This window comes from Myripristis murdjan, chromosome 18 (genome assembly GCF_902150065.1).
Source record: "Myripristis murdjan chromosome 18, fMyrMur1.1, whole genome shotgun sequence".
Lineage (NCBI taxonomy): Eukaryota > Metazoa > Chordata > Actinopteri > Holocentriformes > Holocentridae > Myripristis > Myripristis murdjan.
Window position 1 is genome coordinate 17174729 of NC_043997.1, and position 23861 is coordinate 17198589.

Genomic DNA, 23861 nt, shown 5'->3' on the forward strand with positions numbered 1-23861 from the left:
TTAAGTCAAAATCATGTGGATTTGATTTTTTTTTCCCCATCCCCAGGTAAATTTCTTTATCAGTATCACACCTGAAGAGTTACATTTACTCTTATAATGGAAGAGTTTGCCTTATAAATAAAAAAATATATACATTTATAGGGCAATTATGTAAAACTAGTCCTCAAAATAATAAGTTAGTTGTTGAGGAAAGTGTTACTCAGATCATCTACATGTACAGTAAATTTCCATAGGTTTACAGAGCTGTGTTTTAATATTATACATACATATACTGTATGTAAGGAGAAGGTAATCTGTTTTAGAGGCAATAAAATGAATCATAATACTATGTTTACATTGAAATTACAATAAAATCCAGTAGATGGCAGTCTAGCAATACAGTATAGAGCCCTCCACACCCTTCACAGACAACACACCCACTGCTCCTCTGGTAGGTGTGCCCCTCGTTCACCCCTCTCCATCAAGATCGGGAGAGGTCCCTCACTTGCAGCGTCTTCTCTGCGCAGTATGAGGGGCGAACGCGGTATGACAGAATGAACTGTTATTTGCCGCTGTAATGAAGTACACAGCCCATTTGGCCACGGGAAACAAAGAGCACATGCAAGATTAATGCATTCCCGACGAAGTCCCCGCACACACCTCTGCAGTATTTTTTCTTCCTCTTCTCCCCTTAGAAATCTCTCCCTCCATCTCTCTCCCGTGTACAAAGCCAAATGGCGTCACCACCCACCACTCGCACACACACACACACACACACACACCACGCGTGCACACCACACCACACCACACACACCTCCTCGCCATCTGTCTGTGCAGCAGTCCGTGTCTCTGGCACTGGGAGCGGTTGGGAGCAAGAGAGAAAGAGAGCGAGAGAGTCTCATGGCTCTCGAGTCCTGAATCTGACTTCCTCTCCTGTTTTTCACGCTGTGCTGTTGTCTATCAAAAAACGGTCTCAGTACATCGTGCTGTCCTTCGGCGCACTCACCCCCTCCTATCATATCCTTTACACCTGATGCTGCTCGGAGAAAAAAAATCTCATTTGATTAAACGCAAACAGAAGGGACAGAGTATTACTGGGCTTTCTGATATTCTGTCCAGTCTGCAATAACAATTTCCCCTCATAGTCCTCTTTCGAATTTTTATTTCAACTCACTTCTTTAACTAGTTTTTACCCCCCCGCGCCCTAGGCATCAGAGTCTACAGCTCAAAAGTATGGAAAATAAACATGTTTGATTTGCTTATGCATTAAGTGTTTGAAATTAATACTAGAGATGACAGAACTGCGCACATCGTTTCTGAAGAAAGAGAGAGCCTATGAGGGGTGATTTTGTGCATCTTCATGGGGAATGTGCACAGTGTGTAAGAGCACATTATTTTACGAGATTACAGGGAAGCTTCATGGCTTTTTGTGGATGCTTCTCAATCTTTTTTTTTTTTTTTTTTTTTTTTACACCCCAGAAGTTTATTATATGTGAAACATCCTCAACGCATGAACTATACCCATAAAAAAAAACTACAATCCAAAGAAATACAGGTTATTCCCAGTCACTGAGGCTGTTTTTCTATTTTTTTTAACTCAATGAATTTTCATAATGATGCAGCTCCACAAAGAGCTTTGAGGTCTGCTTAAGTAATTTGGACAAAATGCATTTCCTCTCTCAGTCTCTTCCATTTAGGCGGCAAGCAAAAGTGCCTTCATAACGCTGCCATATTCAGCTGGAGTGATAAGAAATGGCAGCTATCAGCAGGAGGTTTGGAAGCCGCATATAACTGTTATTGTGTGTGTATATAAAAACAGATTTATGTGGCCTATCATTTAGCAGGCGCAATATGTCGATGAATACGGGCTAATATAATATTGTGGAATGAGCGAGGGGGTTAAGAAAAGGGCCAGGTGCCGCCTCGAGGCTGAGAAAGTATGATCAAAGTCCCTAGACATTTCACGGGGCATGTTACTGCAAGGAAAAAAAATCATTTTAATATAGATCTAAAGCTAAATGTGACACTATATGCATGAGAAATCTAACATAGCTTCATTCTATCTCATTAACGTCCATAGACTTATTATTGCTAGTCCTCAGCAAAAAAAAGTGCAACACATGATGCCATAGAGAGTGTTTTCTTTGTTAAGAAATTTCACACGGTCCAAAGATATAACAGCTAAGCATTGCTCATATACTTATTACTTGGACTTTTTCCATACTTGTGTCTATACCACAATGTAGCCTAAATCATTGATCAGCACGTTTCATGCATATTAAATAACAAATAAAGCTTAGAACAAGGGCTGAGACCTTTCTTTTAGTGTGTAATTTGCAGCCTTGTAAAATGTATGCAAATCATCAATCTCCAAAGCTAGGTTTTTGTTATGAATATCAGTCTCCCGTCCCCATTAGTGTTTCTGGGAATGCAATAGGGAGAAATAGACTTGGCGATAGGAAACAGCCTCATGTTTACCCCTTGGCGCAGAGCTGGTGCCATGTCCAGACTTGTAAATCAGGCCCATTGAGGGAGCATAATGCTGATGATTATGACAGCCAATCGCATGGGAGTGATAGAGGGACATTGAGTTATGGGCTTGGGGAGGATGCCCAGAACTGAAGAGGCTCGCAAATGGAGGAGCACTTCCACCAAAACCCAAGTCCCCAGATGGGGACTAATGCTGCAGTTGGCGGCTGTGCCCCACCCCCAAATGAGTGTACATTAACTGCTTAAAATTCACAGAATAGTGAAGTGTTTTTTAAACCTCATTTCTGTCATTTCACCCTATTAATGTTAGATATTATTTCAAAAACACTTAAATTGAACAAAACAGCTAGCTATATGCAAAGTAGGTTTTGGAAGTCTCTTGTTTTGTGTCCCACTGGCATGCAGTGTCCAATTAGCTGACAATGTTAAGCATATCACTCATTCTCTTTGTCTAATATAATCGCTTAACTAGATGACTTCAACATTGGGAAAGCATTTTCATCCACTAAATCACTACAGCATCCATTGTTTGCACTACACTTTATGCATTTTATTCTCCTTTGGGGATGAACAATCATTCATTTCCATTGATCGTCAACAGTGATAATATAATCAGGCGTACAGCCTGACAAGGTTGGCCGGTCCGATATATCAGAGATGCTGACAGCAGAGCTATGCACAGGTCATAAACCCTCACCTTCCCTGTTTGACCCCTCATCAATTTGCTTCTTTCCAATATGAATGCAAATAACAATGCGTTTTGGGTGACATGTTTATAGTTATCTCTGTATCTCCCGTCTCTCCACCTGCTGCCCCTAAATGTGCTGATGTTACAGAGCTAATGGCTTTCAAAAGGTAACCTTTTGCTCCACGCTGGTCAGCTCTCAAAACACCCCCATTCGCCTTCCCCAAACGTAAACACAAGTTGCACGTGCCCTTGCTCGCACAAACACAAATGCACACGCACATACACACACCTACATGTCCTCCACCCCAGTCACTTGTGTATGCATTGAGCTGATAAGTGCTGTGGTTCATTTTCCCCATGGCAAAGCACAGTAAAAAACTGGGGAGTAATAATTGCTTTGGGGGGGTGAGACGAGGATGGCTAAATATGCTTGATTGCCTCCTAAGCTTCGGTGCTGTGTAATGAAATATGGCTGCTGCAGACAGGGGCTCCCGCGCGATAGCTTTCTTGTCACTTTCTCACTCAGCTTTTTTTTTTTTTTTTTTTTTTTTTTTTACCCTTTCGTTTCTCTGTTCTGGCATTTTCGGTTTTGCTCACCCGTTGCCTTTTGTTATAGCACAGAGTCCATCAAAGCATTTGTTGCCATTGAACACTTATCTTAGCTATAATGTAATAATTACGGGGCCAAATCCGAGCCTAATTGAGTATTCCTCACCACATCAAAACGGCAGCCGCCCTAATATTCTCCTGTTCTACATTTTAATTTGGGGATTCATTAGCATGAACAGTATGTATCGAGAGAGCACAGATAACAGGAACTCAGCAAAACACACTGTTGTTTAAGTCCGGATTTAAGAGGTTAGGAAGCCCCCCTCCTGAGAAAACACACAAACACACACACACTAACAACAATTTCCACTGTCGTATATATTTCAAGACTCTTTGATTTAAATAATTTAAAAAGGAAAACAACAACAACTAAAAAACAGGTTACTTTCCATAAATGTTGATGAAAATAATAGTAAGTCTGAATTAACATGAATCAGAACTTTAGAGCACACACTGGTGTGATCATGACATTCATAATCATCGCTGCTAATCATCTCATTTGTCCGCTATAAAGCCCTACAATAATGTTTTAAAACATAATGAGTCAAATTAAAACTCACCCAATGTAGCAAAAAGAGGGGGGAAAAAAAGTTTATCCCCAACTCATTTTTGTCGTAACATCCCAAAGCACAATTTTCCTTGTTGGTTCAATAAGTAGCTAATCATTTACAAGAATATTAGTCCACAGGCTTGCATGGGCAGAGAAGCATCTGCTAATGCATTTAGCAGGAAAATAGCCTGAGAAAATCTTCCCAGTGCATTAAATGCTAGTATTTTTTTCCCTTCCAGTATAACTCACAAGTCTAATTTGTTGTGCTCCTTTAAGGAAAATGTAATTACACTTGTTTTCATTATAGTTCATAAAGCCAATCGAAAACTGCAGTTAAGTAATTTGCTTGCAAATTTGAATTGCTCCAACTGAAATTCGGTTGTAAAACACTTGTTATTGTGTCTTTCCTATATATTGTGGACATAAGAACATAGAGTTAAGTATTTTAATCGATTAATGAGTATCTTTACAAATAATAACAATGAACAAGAGTCTCAAGTGCATTCTATTACAGCCGCAGTATAATTCATTGACCTTCTTTGTGTATCACCTCTATTAAAAGCGCTCACGGTTGTTTATAAGTCACCACGGACAGAATACAATGAATGCACAGAAAATGCCAGTCTGTATTGGACACTCAGTTCTTCACTGGCAGGCTGATAAAGGTATTCATCCCTAACTTTTTCTCTCTCTCCTTTTTTTTTTTCTCATTTCTGCAGTTCTCTTTCCTGAGACGACAACCACAGGATGAGGCCTGAGGCAGGTACGATCCTTTCGCATTGTTTCTAGTTGTTTTCATTTCATGGCATTGCACAAGGCGCTCTGAGTTTATGCGAGTTCAGATTCATCAACTAAACATCAAACCTCCTGATGCTAAGCAGGATTCTGTGTGAGAGTTTTGGGTGTTACTGACCACAAGATATCCCAAGTGATATCAAATCAAGCAATCTCAGCTGCTGCTCACTCCCCGCCATCTCCTGACCTGTGACAGTGGGAGGGGGGGGAGACGGACTATATCTGGCAACCCAAACCTTTTTAAAGTGACTGAGGGAGTGAGGGAGACTGACTGGCACTGATGGGACCAGACTAGGACTGCGGGATGCTGTGCTGCACTGCGCCCGGGCCTCACAAGCCTGATTGATAGAGTGTGATGAGACTGTCACTGAGCAAGGAGAGTAGGAGAGAGATAGGCTCGATGGAGGGAGGGAAGTGGGCTGACCAGGGTAGAGAGATAGAGAAATGAATTTGGAACATGTGAAGGATGAAGTGGGAGGATGCAATGTATTTTGGACACATGAAGGATGGGGCCAAAGAAGGGTATCAGAGGCAAAAACTGAAGGCTTCACTCATAGGCAAGTAAATTGAGCATACTGTTTGGCAGATTTGGATGACAGTAGGGTAGGGTGATATCGTGATATGAGACAAGATATTGCAATAATATGACTGGACATCAGTGTTTCTTTTCCTGCTTTGAAAGGCTGCATAACAGCAAAGGGATGCAATTTTCTGAACTGTTTTATTGTTTACGTCTACCTTGGTCATCAGATCCACATTACTAATGACTGTTAAGCAAAACGCTCACCTTGTAAATATTTTGTAAAAGCACAATTAGTCATCCTTACAACATCATCACAGTGTGGATATTGAGGTATTTAGTCAAAAATATCGTGATGTGATTTTGTCCATATGGCCAAGTCCTATCACCCAGGCACGGCTGACAGCAGAATAGATTTGACAAATGAATCATACAATCCAAATTGCAGTTATACAACATGTTGCGCGATGCACGTATTGAAATACAGCACAAGTGAAATCTCAAATAAGCAAATGACCTATTTAGTTGTGTAATTAGCCAAGGCTGTCTGTAAGATCTACTAGATGTTGCTCATGTGTTATCCATGTGACTATGGTCATAAAGAGTTTACTTACTTGTTTATTAGTCTATCAACACCTGCTTTGGAGTGTTAGGTCTTGTGGACACATGGCATACTGGCAGTGAGTGGAATAGAGGCAGAACTAAAGCCCTGTTCTGGGAATTCCACAGTTAGTGATTTCAAACTCAATAAAGGCACCATGTTTTACTTTTATCCTTGCCTGAGGAAAGAAGGCTGACTCACCAGAATGCCAAAGTTATTATTAGTGCCTCACATATGTGTGGAGGAGCTGTGTGTGTGTGTGTACGCGTGCGTGCGTGTGAGACAGAGAGAGAGGCTGAGCTCCAAGCAGCAGTAGTAAGTGCATGCAGGAGGGGCAGGAGGAGCTCTTATCTGCCGCCTGCCAAGCCCTGACCAGGGCCCTGACTCCCGCACTCTCATTCTAACCCTCCCTCCCTCCGTCCCTCTCCAGCGGGTCTCCCCGCTAGTCTGCTATAGGCAAGGCGGCCAGGTGAAATGAGCAATTCCCATTCAGGGACAGGAGCAGCGTGCAGACTCGCCCCGTGAAATGGCTGCTCACTTTGGCAGATCAATGCACTCTCTTTCCCTTGTGCACTGCCACTGAGTGATAGCCAGGGAAAAAAGAAGGGAAGGGGAAAAATGAGTATGGCTGGAGAAAAGGGAGAGGAAGGGAGAGGTGGTTGTGTGTGTGTGTGTATGTGTGTGTGTGTTAGTGTGTGTATGTGTCGGGGGGAGGGTGTTAGCAGGGCATTTAATGATATTTGCCACGGTTGCTCTGAGTGCGTGCTGTTGGAGGAAAATGGGAGATGCTTTGCATAAACTCAAAGGACATGCAATATTGCTGTTGCGTCTGTGAAAAAAAAAGTGCCGTTACCAGCCCCACCGGATATGAGAATTCTTCACCAGCTGAACTGAAATTTTGCCAATATGAATGATATTAGCGATAATCACATTAAATTGCTTAGTTGTGCCAAAATGAATTCCATATCTCTGCATTGATGAGGCTCATATGTCAGACATTTGGCGCATGGGAACAGCTTGGACTTTTAGGTTGGAGGGCAAAACTTTGTGAGGAAAAATGTGAATAATCTAGGCTAATTCTATGTCAGTGAGACTGACTATGCAAGCCTTTATTCTTCATGAGCGCATTTTATATGATGAAACAGAATGGAATAAATAATTCATAATTGTGCAAGAATTTGTGTGAACCCAGTTCATGATGTCTAAGACAGCAGTGGAAATTACAATATATAATGACGGGTTCATAAAAACACATTCCAAGGAGTGTTTAAGAGAAAGAATCAGTCATTACTTTCATTTTTATTACAGAGCAATGCAAATTATATTAGGTTTTCCACACATTTAAGCAATTCACCTCTCGCTAATTTCTCAATTTGAAAATTACAGAAGCACAAACTCAATCCTCTGACTAGCTGTCAAAGTGTCCACTCCTCCATTTCCACAGCCAAAATAATTACTTTTGGAAACATAAAATATCTGATGCGAGCATTGACTCAAAAAAACCAAGCGCTCACTCACACAACCTGAGACATGCTTGGCTACAACTGTGCATTTCCTTGATTGGTTATTGGCTAGGCTGAGCATGCGAGCATGTGTGCCCAAGTGATTGATGGCGAGGTCTGTCAATTAAATTGCGAAACTTACCCATGAACCTCAAATTTGCATTAGTGACACTCGCCGGCATTTTGCTCACACAAAGCAGAGAGGTGTCCATGAGGCGTTATTGTGCACTTACATGAAATAACTTGTGGACCATGTCTTGGCAAACCACATCATTGTGCAATTACAGGTTGGAATCACTGCTTTCAAACGACCCACCTTGCTCAGCTTGTGTCAGCTGACTGTAGCCGAACCTTGAGTGCGAGTGCTATTAGTGGCCAAGGTCTTATGAACCTTGGCTCATGAACTTTAAAAACAATGGATTACTTACACATCAGATGTCACATGATGAGTAAATGTAATGATTTTATCAAATTGTACCAAAAATCCATGTGATGCATTGCAATTCTAAGCATTAAAAATACAAAAACAGTGGACACTGAACACAAACATGCCAGAGTGTTGCCTAGTTGAACCATCCATTCTAAATATTTTGGTAGGCAGATACATAATTGGATGAATGTTTCCTCTTTAAGTCCATTCAACAGCTATGCACCTCAGTAGGGGTGGAGGAAAACGTCATATAAAGAATTGTCTCTTTCCCCTCATGTAAATAATGAATAAGTCTATTAATCATTAACTTCCACGATCTACCCTTGCATGGACTGGCATAGTGAACACACTGAAACGCAGTCGTAACTTAAGAGACTCACCACAAACAGAACAGAATGTACATTTCATCTCTAACTGTCACTGACACTTTCAGAGTTTTTGTAGCCACTTTCCCAGTCATTTGGTTGGACATGTGATCTGTAGATATACGCAGATATGTGAGGTATACAGTTTCACAATTTTATTTTACAAGTTTGTGAAACATCTCGGAATGGATTCAGCTGGAGGGCTCACTAACTCATAGATAGTGCTTCATCCTGAACAGTCCACTGAGGTGGTGTTAAAGGCTTCAGTTCAGGCTTTAGTGATTTAGTGTTGAGGTTATATTTTTAAAGATAAATTAATTGTATCCTCTCCCACAACCTGTTAACACGAGCTCATCTACCACCAAACTAGTTGGCCACATTTTCATACACTACGAGCTATCCATTTGGTCATTCTTGTTCCACTTAAATCCAGTCCACCACTAATTTCCTATATGTTAGAGGGTTATTTCCACAATCTCAAGACATTCGGCATCTATAAAAGCCATGTTGAGAATATAGCCAGCCTTTTGCAAATACAGCAGTAATGAATTGCACTCGATTACACAGTTTAAAATAAGGACAAGGAGAAGAAAGAGCACAGCGGGAGAAATGAGAGAAAGGAAAAGTGCCCAGCCTCTCAGCTTTGATTACACTGAACCCCTTCATGAAGAAAAATAAAAAAAGTCATGTTTATGTGCCGACTCGGCAGAGGCAGGTGAAGAGGTATTGAATTGTGGTCATCAGCTGTCAAGACAATAATGAACAGCATTTATTAGTAACATCATGCACTGCCACATTTCACGGTGTGAAATGTCAAAGTGTCCACTTTCTCCAAGCCAGTCTGAGGCAACTTTGACAGTGTTTCTTCTATAAACAAAAGGAAAAGAGCGGCAAGACAGCAACAAGGAGCTTTCTCCTTTTTCGCCCATTACAGTCAACGAGAGAGAGGGGGAAAGAGGAGTAGAATGACAAGGCGAGAAATAAAGAAATGCTTGAAAAGGGTAGAAAAATGGATTCCAAGTAAGAGTAGTTGGCAGAGAGATAAAGATAGCTGTTAAACAAAATTGAGGGAAGGAGAGGAGGAGAGGCGAGAGTAGGGGCAGAAAGACAAAGGAAGACAGATAGAGGGAGCGAGGTGGAGACGGACGGAGAGCGAGACGAGCTGTCGCATCATCTGCTGTAATAACAGTGGTGACATTCAAATGGAAAGCTCCAACAATGGGAGCAGGCTGAGGCAGCACCCTGTATGCAAATAAAAGGGACGCATCATGAAATATTAGCTAGCATCAGGACTTTCCATAGCACCCATTGAAAACCACTTGACCCTTGGCATCCCATAAGTGCTTATAAATTGTGTGTGCATGTGCACGTGTGTGTACATGTTTGCACAATCTTTCATTCCATAGGTTTATTCACAAACTCTGCCTCTAATGTTATAAATAGAGCTAGGCCGGCACCTTTGTTCAGATAAACACCAACAATTATAGTCACATCCTGTTAATTACTTCTCTGACTTCCATTGCTGCCGTTTTAATCTGTACAATGGTGTCATGCAGCTGTATCTTTTATCATTGGTTGGTTTGTTTTTCTTGATTGGCACTGCAATTCTGCTCACCCTTCCACTCCTTCAATCTCGCTGTCATGGTATCTTGAATACCCAGGTTAAACATAATTCAAAAACGGCAAGGATCATTAGTTGGCAAATTCATTCTTGACTCTCTCTTTCATGCGCCCCACATGGCCCCAAAGGGCCTATCAATCAAAATCATATTCAGCTGATACCACATTTACCCCTGCACATTTTTTATTCCTTTTTAAGTGCTCAACAGTCTTTTGTATCAGTGTAGGCCTATGATGATTGGAATAGAAACTTTTCATGTCTGAACTCAATGGGGTTTGAAGGACTGCAGATATCAGCAGATCCTCACTGATGCAGAGGTCAATACCCATTATAGCAAAAGCAATAGTCAATATGGCGCTCTCACATTTGCAGCTCGAGATGTGCTTGCTTTCAACAGCTCTGACCTTTTCTCCAACACTTTGATGAAGAATGTGACGGCTAACGACCCTGTGATTGTCTGCGTTCTCGAATTCTTTGTTAAAAGCACTGAATTATCTGCTGGTAAAGTATAGAAGGTATAGACATAAAGACAGGTGCATGTTTAGGCTATAAATATAATAAATTCAGGCAGGGCCCTTGAGACTGGTCCGGTCAGGACTGATTGGGCCTTTGCCATCCGGTCTCTTGGACTGTGGAACAACCTGCCTGAGGAGCTTAGTCAGTGTTATCTTTAAAATCCCTTCTCAAAAACTTTTATACTCTTGCGTGTATGTAATGATCTTTATATTAATTGTTCTCGACCTCCTTTTTACGTGGCACTCTTATTCTGGCAGCATGGCCATCATGAGCCAAATGCAAAACAGTTAAGACAGCGGTGGGACACTTTTCCTCCTCTGTACCTGTACGCTATTCATCACTGTTTACAGCGCTCATCGAAATCATTTCCTACAAATCGGGTCTGTTGCTTATCGAGCAGTGTCTAATTAATGAAAGGAAGTAAAAAGTTGCATTGGTGAGAAAATGTAACTTGAATTTTCTCCATGAATCTTCACATCTCAGCTGTCAGTTTTCACACTCCCACAAACTCCCACAATCTTCCTGTATTCAAATGAATTTTGATGACATCACACAATGGGGGACTACTTCTGGTTCTCAAGTGTGATTAGCTTGCATGCACCTACAGTTCTGTGATTCAAGTATTTACTTAGAGTTGCGACCAATCGGTATTGCGTGCCGATACTGACGTAAATCATAAGTGTTGTGGCACATAATTAGTAATTAAGCAGTTCTAAAAAAAAAATATCCTGTAGTCCCATATTTCTTTGTTTCCCAGATCAGAGTTAGCTGTACTGGCGGAGCTTGTGCTGGGCCATTCAGTGCTTTTTACAGGGCTCCCACAGTATAAAAAAAAACACTGAATTTTTTTGTGTCAAAAAAGGCCTTAAAAGTACTGATTTTATTTACCAAAATGTATAAAATGTTTTGTGTGTGTGCTGCTCTGTTTGGTGTGCCTTGGATGTTACAACTGTTTACGTCGGTGTATGGCTTTACACTCTTGACCATGAAGTCTGTGCGCGAGCTCTGATGTGAATCAGTCAGTGGTCAGGAAAGAAGACACAAAAAACGAAAAGAAAAAGTCTTGCATCTTGATACTAAACTAACGTTAGCTTGTAACCTCACAATGAGCAAGTGTTGTTTAGGTGGCAGAATCCAAAATATACTTTAAGAGAGAGTCACAAGGAGAGGTTGGCTGAGCTCAAGAACCTGGATGAACAGATTGCAGCCATGGGAGCAGTGCTCCCAAGACTGCAGGCCACGGATGCTCAAGTAATTCAGGCCAGGGGCCAGTTTTGGAAAATGAAAGGGGGCCAGAGGCCACTGGATAAAACAAACTATTATTGACTTTGCTTTTCAGAATGTATATATTCCAATCTTTTGTCCTGCTGTACCTAACATGCTAAAAATGCCATGACATATGGCACTGGCCACAATAGCAGTAACTTTTTCTTAACCCAGTGAAACTACTACATTACATTACAAATTACAAATAACAAAAAAAGACCAGAGAAGATCCTTAAGGTTTGTTATATACTGTATATATGTATATTAGAGCATGACTTCAGTTTATTTATACAATCTACCAGGCAAAGTAGAGTTTCAGGAGAGGACCTGAAGGCAGCTGACCAACCAGAGGGCCAGATATTCAACTCAGCTGCTAATTAATTAGGTTATGTTTTTTTGTTGTTGTTGTTGTTATTACGTCACTGTCAGACATATGCCCAGGGATTGAACTCAGTCTATAGTGGTTTTTAGTGTTGCTTTTATATTTCTTGGGTGGCTGACATTGCTTTTTACTTCATACTTGTCACAGAGTCATTTTCTTTTTATTTGCACTTTTGCAACAGTTCTTTGTGACTGTGTGCTACAATTGTGACTTCTGATACTAACAAAAATACAAAAACCAGTCAATAAGGACTTTGTATGTTAAGGGATGCCCCACACGTTTGCTGCATGTGATGCAGTCACACTTTTCCCCTCAATTCTTGTGCAGTTCACTTCACATACTAACCCTGCGGTCACTCGGTAGCATAAAGTTTTCTTCCGTGTTGTACTCTGACCCATTGTGTATGCCCTCTCAGGAAAAGTGCTACAAAGTGCAGAGGCAGAGATAAGGCTGTAAGGTGTGGAGCTTGATCAGACTGTGGAAGCCTCAGGCCGCAGACAACCCAGGAGTCGGACTGCAGACACCGGTCAAAGATCAGACAGGGAGACGGACAGGAGGTCAATGCTAGGGTTTAATCAGCCGAGCGCACATTTGTGGGTCCCGAAAGTTCAAATATACTGCTTCAAATATACTGTACAGCCATTCTGATTAATACCGACGACCTCAGAAAATCCTAAATTATAAAAGTAAACAGCTCTAAGTTTGCGCAGTCATTTTCTTACTCACTAAATCAGGATACAAATATGAATAGGCACAGGTGATTGACTCATCTGCTGACACAATAGATTAGTGAAATGGTTTTCTCTGGCTAAGATAATTTCGTGCATATCAGTCATGTTGAGAATAGTAAAACAGCAGAGTGTGTGAACTACTGTAGTCCCAACTAAGGCCTGAAAGAAACACAAAAGAACAAGAGGATGAAATCCTACTTTGAATCCCTTCAAAACCCACTCCAGAACACTACAAGTTTCCCATCAAGGTCTTAGACAATGGCCTAGCTCACATGGCAATCTTACGCCAGCGTTTTCAAAACGCTCTGTTTACCCTATTCACACTCCACTGACAGACTGATGTTTTCAAATTTAACCATTTAACTGTTATGAATGCTGGCTTTGTGTCCACTGAAGGCCAAAATAAAGACAAAAAAAGACACATTTTCACATTTACCTGGTTTAGCGTTGACATGGCCAAAGATGTAGATCGAAGCGAGGTGTTCACAGCCTTCCAAAAATGTATATAATATATTATAATTAATACTAAAAGTAACATACAGATACTGTAAGGATGCCAGAATGGATGTAGTATGGTCCTTTTTCTTAATCCTGGTCATGTCTTGCTTTTGCACAATAAAAGTAGAGCCAAGGCTTTTTTGAAATAAGACATGGCCGCAAACAAAATAAAAGCATATATGATTTTGACTGTATTCCGTGGTTGGAATTGGAAAACATGACTGAATTAGCTTTTTTGCACTGGTGCCCAAGTTTGAGAATGACACCTCTTGTTCAGACCAGAGGCAGAATGGACATATCATGGCATTTAAGGACACAAGTTGGAGCGGGGCTGCGACTCGCTGGATGTGGAGTCCAGCAGCCGTCCATGAGCAAAATGCACAACACAGAGGTGAAATATCCTGTAACAATAAGCTGTACTTCAATGCGTTGCAACAGCCAAGGTAACAACATCCCAAACTTAATCTATTTTAATGTTGGCTTTGTAGAAAACAGTGCTCACAGTCATATAACTCACTGTACTTTTCCACTTCGGGGATTAACTTTATATCATCCATCTTTACTTATAGACTCTCTGATGCATCACGGCAGTCATGTTTATTTGTTGAGGATTTTTCTCACCAGCGTCGTGACTTGCGATGGGGCAATTTTTGGGCAAGCCAATAGGATCTGCTCATATCTGTCTTTCTCTTTCTGTCTCTCTATATAAATACCAATATGAATCAAAATACAAATCTAAATAAATAAAACAAAGTGTCTATTCTTTATATATATATACATACATACATACACACACACACACACACACATACATATTTACATATTTAAAAAGGTCAAATGATTTAAACATTGTTTCATATATAAACTACAAAATAGATCGAGCCAAGCCTAATTTGCAATACCATTTCAAAAGCAATCGAGATGGTCATTATTATCATCCCATCATCATCCCACAGACTGTTGCATTTAAAATGTAAATCAGTTTCTTCAATGAGCCCGGAGCCGGTAAATCCTCTCCATATACATTTTCAGCCACCCTTGTCGATGAAATTGTGGTTATTTAGGAGCCGTCACAATTCTCTCTCCAGTCCTCGATTATTGAAATTCTAATCACACCAATAATCAAATGCTATCTATGTTACACAGCCCCAAACCATACATTCAAGATGGCAACAATGGATGTTTTCATCCACTCACTATCATCATGTTTGTTTACATGCTCAGCAGGTACATTAATATTCTTTGTCACGACACAATAGTTGCCATGATTCCCACTGTGCTTGTCGCAGAGTAAATCTTAGTTGTGCATCGGCAGGAAATTATTAAAAAGAAGAGGGCTGAATAGAGACTATTTGAATATTTGAATATCTGAATATGTTCAAGAAAGGAAAAAAGAAAGACAAGAAATGCTCTAATTTATACAAGGGAGCAGAGGAGCGCCGACAAGCTTGAGCGACTTCAAAGTTTTCTATGGGAAATGAGATTTGGAATATGACAGAGCTCCTAATATCCTTACGCGCAGCTTCCCAGCATGTATGCTAATGCCCCATCCTGACCACTAATACACAACAGGAAGAGCGGGCTAAATAAAATGAGGGAGGAAGCTGTGAAATATAATTCTGAATGCCTTCAACGACTACAGTATCGGCGGTCTCGGATCTGTACTTCCTCATTCGGATGTTCTCATTTGTATCCACACCTGTGTCATTCACAGCTTTACGTCTTAACCTAATTTCATGGTCTAGGGGGTTTGGATGGATGGCTCTGGTGCAACTTGTACACTGAGGGGAGGAGAGAGAGTGCTGCGGGTGTATATGTGTGTGTGTATATGTATGTGTGTGTGTGTGTGTGTGTGTGTGCAGGATAGTGAATGAGAGAGAGGGTGGGATGCACTGCTACAATAGCATGGAGGATTGTACTCACTGCCTGATATTAACCTTTTAACCTTGTACTTTTCTGTTAACAAAATACATTAAGCCCCTCTGAATAGCTGTCAGTGAACTGGGGTTTTACTGATTTTCATTGAGTGTCGCTGAATGATCAAACGTAAACCCATTTTGTGGCGACGTGCTCCAATTACAATAAAAATCAGCTAAAAACAGATAAGTTAAAGCCAGATAGGTTGTAGAATTTTATAATACCGAATGCAAGTTCAGCCCATGATCTGAATGCTACGTGAACCATGTTCAAATCAGGGCGACCACAAAAAAAAAAAAAAAAACAACAACTGCAAACAAATAACATGGCTGCCACTGTGTATAAAGTGTGCCAAGGTCAAAAAACATTAAAAGCACGGACAAAAAGGGGACGGTGACTTCAACAAGACTGACATTTCTAGAGCAACTGTGCGTAATTGCTATCAATATCAACAGTTCTAGAGATGTTCGAAAAACCTTTGTGCAGCATCATGCTCAAACGACTTTCACATCAATTTAATTGCTTGGCATATTCTGAGGCAGAGCGTCAACAATGGCCTTTTAGCTGGCCAGTGTATCTACTGGTCTAACAGCTTATTTAGCGAAGCAGGCATAACACCAATTATGCCGCAGGGAAATCGATTCCCAGAGAGCACCCCACTGGGACAAACAATAAAATGATCAAAGTGAGTGGATGTTTTGCTTGCGACGAGAAGCAAAATTAGTTTGGACTTTAAATTTATTCTCTGCCCCAATCAAAATCTGTAATTCTTGACGCTGTGAAGTGAACTCTCCAGCGTGACAGGACTACAGAGAGAAAAAGAGAATGAGGAAAAAAAAAATAACAAAGAGCCAAAGATGAGACTTCAATGGTTTGAAAGATTTTGTTGTAGCAATACAAAGGCCACTGAGGCCGTTTCATTTCTTCATTGCGCATTTTCTATCTCATTAAAGTCCATAAAGTTCCACCACAGAGAAAATTGGAGATAATTGATTTTGTACACAATAATGAATGAAATTATGGGGAGTTTTGAATGGAAGTGGGTTTTTTTTGTTTGTTTGTTTGTTTGTTTGTTTTTTGTTTTTTCCTTTTTTTACATTTATGACATTTTAACCAAAGAAACAGTGCTTCAAAGCGTAGACCCGTCCCTGTGTTATTTCCATCAAATAGAGATGCTTGTTGTTTTATATTTTTCGGACATCTTTGATATAAAGTTAATTGACATGCGCTTGCAAGAGCATTCTACAAACAGAATACGACACGAGATATCAGGACATCGTAGGACGGTTTTCTTGCTGTTTCATAACCTCATCTCCCATTCACTTTTAATTTTAATTCTAGTCCCCCAAAAACATTTTTTGTATAGTTCGGCCAATGCACCATCATGAACAGGAAATACATAGCAATCTTTCAACATAAGCATGGCTACATAACTTGCAGGCAACACCTCTTGGTATTCACTTTGTACACTTTGATTCACGTGTACTCTTTTACACAGGATGTACAAAGACAGAAAAACATAACTTTATGTAAATGAATATGCTCCTTCTGTCTGGCCCAGAGTCTCAGAAGACGTCCACTTCTCTGTTTTATGGCCTAACCTGTCCTTTGAGGCGTTTAATTTTCGGCGTTATCGTTATCCGTGTGGATTTTGAAGTTCTGAAGAAAGAAGCAGAGTCGCACAGTTATGCTTATTTTAATTACAGTAATATCTCACTTCAGCTCCAATGGTATAGCCCTCACTGAAACGTACAGTACGTGCAAGATATGAAAATACAATGAATATGCTAATTATCTGTTTTATTCAGAGGCCTACAATGGTTTTATATTTTAATGACAATAGCACCGTTTTGTGTGAGTTATAATAAGTACATGTAATCACTGAGATTATAATGATGTATGTGTCATAACACAGTATATTGGATCAATGTGCTGTACAAAGCCACAGATCTGTCAGTCCCGATCAGTGAACTGTAACCTTAAGTCATATATGACCGCACATGACTGTCAGTGAAAATTTCAGCTCACTCTCGTCCAGTTCATTTCTAAATTGTCCATTGGCTTGTGCCACCCGTTGTCAATCTTCATTCCTGTGCCAGACGCTAGCCTGCCGGAGATAGATCCCTCATATGTCAGAACCACATAGCCCATTTCCTGGAGTCCGCTGTGACTGTCAGGCTCCACAGACCATGAAAGCCGTGTATGTGATGCCCGAAATTACCTCATCGCAGAACACTATGGACTCCCAGTTGGAATGGTTACCACTATCCTTTGAAGAGGTAGCAGGATGGCTGACTGACACTTTTAGGTAGATCTTTGCCAAAGATATAAAATGGGAATCTTCTTAAAATTTAAAGTGAAAGGCGTAAAGTAAATACATTTGATAGCTCAGGATTATGGGGTCCAGGAGACTGACAGGGTTTAATAGTGCAATGGAACTTGTTGTGTTAAGAGCAATATGGCACTATTCCACCTCCAAAAAAAAGGCCAAAAAGGCCACAAACAGTGTAAATCTGTGGGAGCATGTGGGATGTGGGTTAGATTGGACGCCTATGATGTTAGCAATCACGATCATCAGCGGCCTCATAATCTGTCTGCAGCCTTAACAAGGAGTGTCTGAGGCAAGAGTGGGGAAGAAACCCAACTCTCTCTAGTACAATTATTGAAGTGCACTGCAGTCACTTAGCCCGCTAATACACGGTGTGATATTAATTACTGTTTGTAAACAATGCACTTTGCAGAGATTATTGCATGCACTCAGCGTCCTCCATTTGTGTTTAGTAATTCTCACAAGTGATTAAGCGGTGAAGCTAGGACAGCTGTTCAAGATGAGTTCATTGGCATGTTTAATTAATTGCACTTGAGATAATTATTCAATCATTACTTTGATTAATTTTCTGCATCCCAGATAATGCATCAAACGTCTGCTTGATGTCAATAGTTTTGAAAGCGTGAGCAGAACAAGGCCAGCTATCCCCTTTTTTGGAGCTTGATTTAGGACTTTAAAATTGTGGTTTGAGGAGGGGGAAAAAATGTAATTGTCAGCTTGCCGTGATGGGAATGCACTATTATGACTGCACAAATTGATTTGAGCAATGTCATCCTCTCTTAACAAGGGCACACCACTAAAGGGTGTGTCTACGGTACATCTGTCCCCACACCCAACACCTGTCAGGGCAGCGTTTTTTTCAGTCTTGTATTTCCTGCACATCACGACATCCTGTCACCGCTCACTTCAGTGTTTTGAGTTGATTCAGTCCACATTGTGTTTGAAACATGCTTATCCTTCGCCCCCTCAGATATGCAGGGTAGTGGCAACATCCAACTGAAGGAAAGCCAGGCAAATCGTTTGTGAGAGATCTTGTCAAACAGATTAATTCCCACCCCAGGCCTCAGGGTTCTGGACCGTTTTTCTGTCATGCTGCTTTGCCAGGCTCCCTCTTGATAATACCCCAAAGATAAAATTAATTGTGCAGGGAGATGTGGGATGGGGGAGTATCTAAAAGGACCTTGAGCAACACATGAAGCTCTCTTTTCCTCTATTCTCCTCTGTATGTGAAAACACAGAAACAATCAAACCGTCAAGAAGCATGACACACTGCACCAACGATCACTAACTTTGTTTTGAAGTTTCTGGAAGTGGGCAGTCCTGAGACAGATGTGTAGGGACAGAATCAACCCTCGTGACATTTCCTGCTCAAAGAATGTCTATGCTCAAATTACCATCAAAGCAGAATCCCTCACTTCATCTGCAGCTTGCAAAGTGGGTTTGCACACCAGTATTTATCCACAGCATAACTGTGCAACAGCAAAGTGGCAACAGTGTGTTCATGGATCGAATTTTTCTATGACAGTGATTATCAGCCAGGGATGTGACATTCATTTGCAATTCTGCACTGTAATTAAAGTCCCCCTTTCAATCTCTCATAATCTCATATATAGTTTATAATCTGTCGGGAAATTTTGCCCTTTTAGCTTCACTGTGTAGCAGTCAAACTCCCTAGTTGGGGCTGAATGATATGGAAAAAAAAAATCAAAAATCACAATATTTCGTGTTGATACTGTGACAATATTGTAGAGATAACAATTCGTGCTTTCAGAGATTTCTGATAAACAATCGTTTGTAATGTGGATGTTACAACCAAGCAGACAGAGGCACATAACAGAAAGGCTGGAACAGTCTCAGAGAATTGCAGCCCCGTATTGTAATACAGCTTTTAAATCCAGGAGAAGACAACACTTATGACATATCACAATTTTACATTACCCCAAATCCCCGACAATATCTGGTATTATTAAATATTGATATAATATCAGCATATCACTCACCCCTGCCTCTAGTAAAGCAGGACATTCACATTTTGCAACCTCTTCTGAGAGCAAACACACTTCAAAACCAGTGTGAATCCCTGCTGTGACAGTGTGTAAGCAACTAACCTGTTAGTCATGTAAACTGCAGTATTGTCAGTCTGTCAGACATCCCATTCAGCTCTTCTGTCACCCAGTGGCTTTCAAATGCCATCAAAGACAACTTAAAGTAGCAGTGGTCCACTGACAGCAAAGTGGAGGGACAGACACATTATGGCACTTGGACATTTTTTTTTTTTTTTTTTTTAAAAAGCATCCCTTGGCTCTTGAGCTGCCCCAGTCACCTTTACTGGCAGATGGTGCAAATGAGCCTTTGAATGCTGCTGCTAGATATGTCATGGACAGGCAACCAAACGTGCAGTCACGCTGTGTCTGCACGGGCAGAAGACTGGAGCAGCGGCATTGTTTTAGTCCTGTCATAGCGAGAGCACGTCACTGACTACCTCTGACGCGGAAAATGTGTTTATTACAACTGGTAGTTAAATCAGTATTTTTCTCAGCTATAGTCTTTTTTTGCTGTGACAAATGCACACTAAAGTGACTTGGCTGTATTTATATATATATATTTATTTATTTATTTCAGAAGCACATACTGAGATGGTGCTGTCGAGATTCATTGTGCTGTATGAATAAGAGATGAGATCATGTTATTGTTTGTCGGCACAGAATGCACATTCAGTTCTTTGTACAAGGATCCCCGGCGTCGTCAAAGTGCAGTCCAACAATGTGCCCGTGCTTTACAGCAAAGAGCCTCTTGTAAAGAATATTCTGCTTGGCAGTTTCCCTGGATATGCATTTGGATCTCATTTTAGTTAACATCTCGCACACACACACACACACACACACACACACACACAGAGTCCCTGGGCAGTCCACATCCTGCTACATCCAACGGTTTTGAGCTGAAGCAGCCTCTGCTGTCACAATATGACATCATCAGCTGGGCTGGCAGGGTCCCAATGGCGCCCTGCTTTGGCGCCAGAGATATCCTTCGACAGAGCTCATCCAGTGATGCCGCTGTGTCACTCAGGGGTCCAGACAGACAGCACCGCAAGTATGACAGCCGGGGAACGGGAGCTCATGAGCAGGTAGAAATTATTGACAAGACCCTGGGTGCGGATTAGAAGAGGAGCCCAGGGATGTGCTCAAAGGAACCCAAGGCTTGTTCAAGTCTAATAAAACCTCCGGCCCTCGTTACGCTTTATTAGTCGCTGGTAGTTAACTAGTTGCTGAATTAAGTTTGATGGTCAACTGGTGACAGTTTAATCATATAAACTCCAAAGAGCCCCGTCAAGCTTAAAAGTGATCAAACTATTAAAATCTTACCAGTAAATTCTTGTCACTCATCGTGGTTCAGGCATGACACAAACATCTTGAGGTAGGGTAAACTGATGAAAGAGTGTATGTGTCATGGTGTTTAAAAAGCTGACCTTTTGCAAGTACTTTGACTCCTTGGCATTTGTATTTTTAAGCCTATAAACATCCTACTGGAATAAATCCAAAAGCTCCCGTTGACACTCTGCACATCACTCTCCATAAAAATACCTGCGAATGATCAAGGCAGACAGATAATGGCTTGGCAGAGGACCCGGCTCGCTGCCCTGTGACAGACATTTCCAATTAAAAAGGGTAAATAACTTGAGATTCATCTATTTCACCCTGCCCCAAGATTTATCAGTCCATCGTGCTTTAAATCCACTCACCCCTGAAATGGTAATATCGCAGATTTGGATTTTCTTGGGGGAAAAAAAAAAAAATGTCATAGTCCCATATCCTCACACTCCCATTTCAATCTCGCTACCCTGGCTGTGTTAGAGCTTTTATGAGGCAAGCCAAGCGTGGGAAGAAGTCGGTGATATTAGTATACAAACATGATAGGAACAGTGGCTCGCAATTAGTTTGCAGGACTGTTGGCTTCCACTCCTTAATAGTTCAGCAGTAAGCTTATTATCAATAGTAACAAGGCTGTTTATGTTCCTTTTTGTCCATGTGTGGAAATATCTGAAACAAGTATAACCCCTTAACTTTAATTGGTGTTGAATCACTCTAATAGCCAATCAGACACAGCAGCACTCCTATACAGCCATAGATTTTACTGTAAATGAATTTAAGTCTCACACTGCCTTTTTTTTCCATTAACTTCAGTTAACATTAGTAGAATGCAACATCATGATAGTGGGGACCGTCTACTGGGAAAAATCTCCCCCCTTTTTTTGTAAATAAGGTGACATGACTCATTAATGTGATGAATGGCCATGCGATTCCCTAGGACCACTGCATTACAGCACCGCCCCCCTCACCTCCTCCCTCCCCGGGTGTCCCCCTCATGGGCCATTCCGGGTGAAAGCCGAACATTCAAATGTGTGCCTGTAAGTGCTGAGGCAAGCAGGTTCACCAGCCAAATGTTCCCTTTTTCCAAGTGTTGAAGCTCCCAAGGACCCATTTCACTGTTAACATCAAATCATTAAATTCACGCCTTACTTGGTCACTGGCTTATAGAGAGATAAATAGAAAGACAGACAGAGAGGAAGCCGGTACAGGGAAAAGGGTCTTTGTTAGCTGTAAAAGGCTGAACAGGCCAGGATATTAGTTAGAGAGTAAATAGAATCAGAACTGACAGTGTTTTCTGGCCTTAATTCTTTTTTAAGGCAACTTATCAAGTGTAATTGTACCTTATGATGAACAGGATCAATAAAATATGATATTGCTAATGTGTTACCATCAAATGTTAGGACTTCAGAGATGATCTGTGTTGTTTTAAAAAATGAATTGTGACTTGGGTACGTGTATGAAAATCTCTCTTAGCGACATTTACTATTGGATGAATACACATAAGCCTGAATTTAGGCCGGAGGGAAATTACGTGACCAAACGTGGCAGGACATCTCACATTTGCCTGAGCTTCGGATCTCATCTTCTTTCAAAAACAGTGCACTCCACAAGCACTAGCGCAAAGTTCAGTTCACATGGACTAAAATGGACTAGTTCACATTCATAGTTCTCAGTGTTGAATTTTTCACAATCCGAAAATGATCCATTTTATTGCAGTCAATGAAATCTCCTCACCCAGCCACAGGTAGTCAGGTTAAAGTTATTGAGTAAAAGTCTGCGTCAGTGTGCGGAGGATCTGTTTGTCTTAGTTTGTCGCATGATCCATTTCATGTTCATTTTTAATGAGCTTCTCTGCAAAAGTCCTACAGTGTGGTCAAGTAAAAGTCTATCTACTTGTTCTTGGGAAACAAAACTGACCAGTCCTTTATGAGATGTGAGTTTGACTGGGTGGAGGAACTTTGCAGCGGATTTCTTGTGATCCTCATTCACTCATAAATATTTCTTAAGACTGGGCAGATGCTGCAGCTCGATGTGTCTTTTCAAATTCAGTGCCAGTGTGGCTGATGTTATGACTTGTTTTTTTTAGACCTGGTGCAATTTGCACAAAAATGTGAGATTTTTCCATGGAATCTGTACCAATTTGTTCATAAAACTCGATAACTGTGCTGTCTGAACTTGCTCTAGCCATGTTTCATGCTGGTTACTATAAATCCTTGGCTTTGGGTGCTGCCAAACAGTGCGAGAGTTAACAACGCTCACTTTCACTCTCATTAGTTGCAAACGGATACGTTCAGTTCACCTATTCATGAGCGCGTTCGCACACTGTGTGTTCAGTGTTTGTGAAATTTCACACAAGCAAAAAATGCAGCAGCAGGTGGTGTACTCTTTCAGATCTTTAGTCCGTCTGGGTAAAGGTAACCTCGACACACATAAAAGTCTGAGATTCTGGCTCGCCGCGTCACCTCAAGCAATTACAATATCCAACTGTTTTCTCTCAGTTCTCTCTTGTTGGAAAGCTGCTGCATCTGATGCACGCTACCTCAGGGTGCAAAACTGAGTACCGTCCAAAAATCTCACCCCAGCTCTTATGAAAGGTTTTACTATAGACAGACAAACAGACAGACAGATAGACAGATAGATAGATAGATTGATTGATAGATAGAATAGTCTTAAACAGAACATGAATGTATTTCAGTTCAAC

General features: G+C 41.0%; 1 protein-coding gene across 1 annotated transcript in view; it reads left to right on the plus strand.

Moving 5' to 3' along the window:
• Positions 1-23861, plus strand: part of LOC115376148 (receptor-type tyrosine-protein phosphatase delta) — a 410683-nt gene that overhangs the window by 167659 nt on the left and 219163 nt on the right. Inside the window, exon 7 of the mRNA XM_030075622.1 lies at positions 5036-5079. The gene's annotated coding sequence lies outside the window, so the exon portion shown is untranslated. The remainder of the gene's footprint in view (positions 1-5035; positions 5080-23861) is intronic.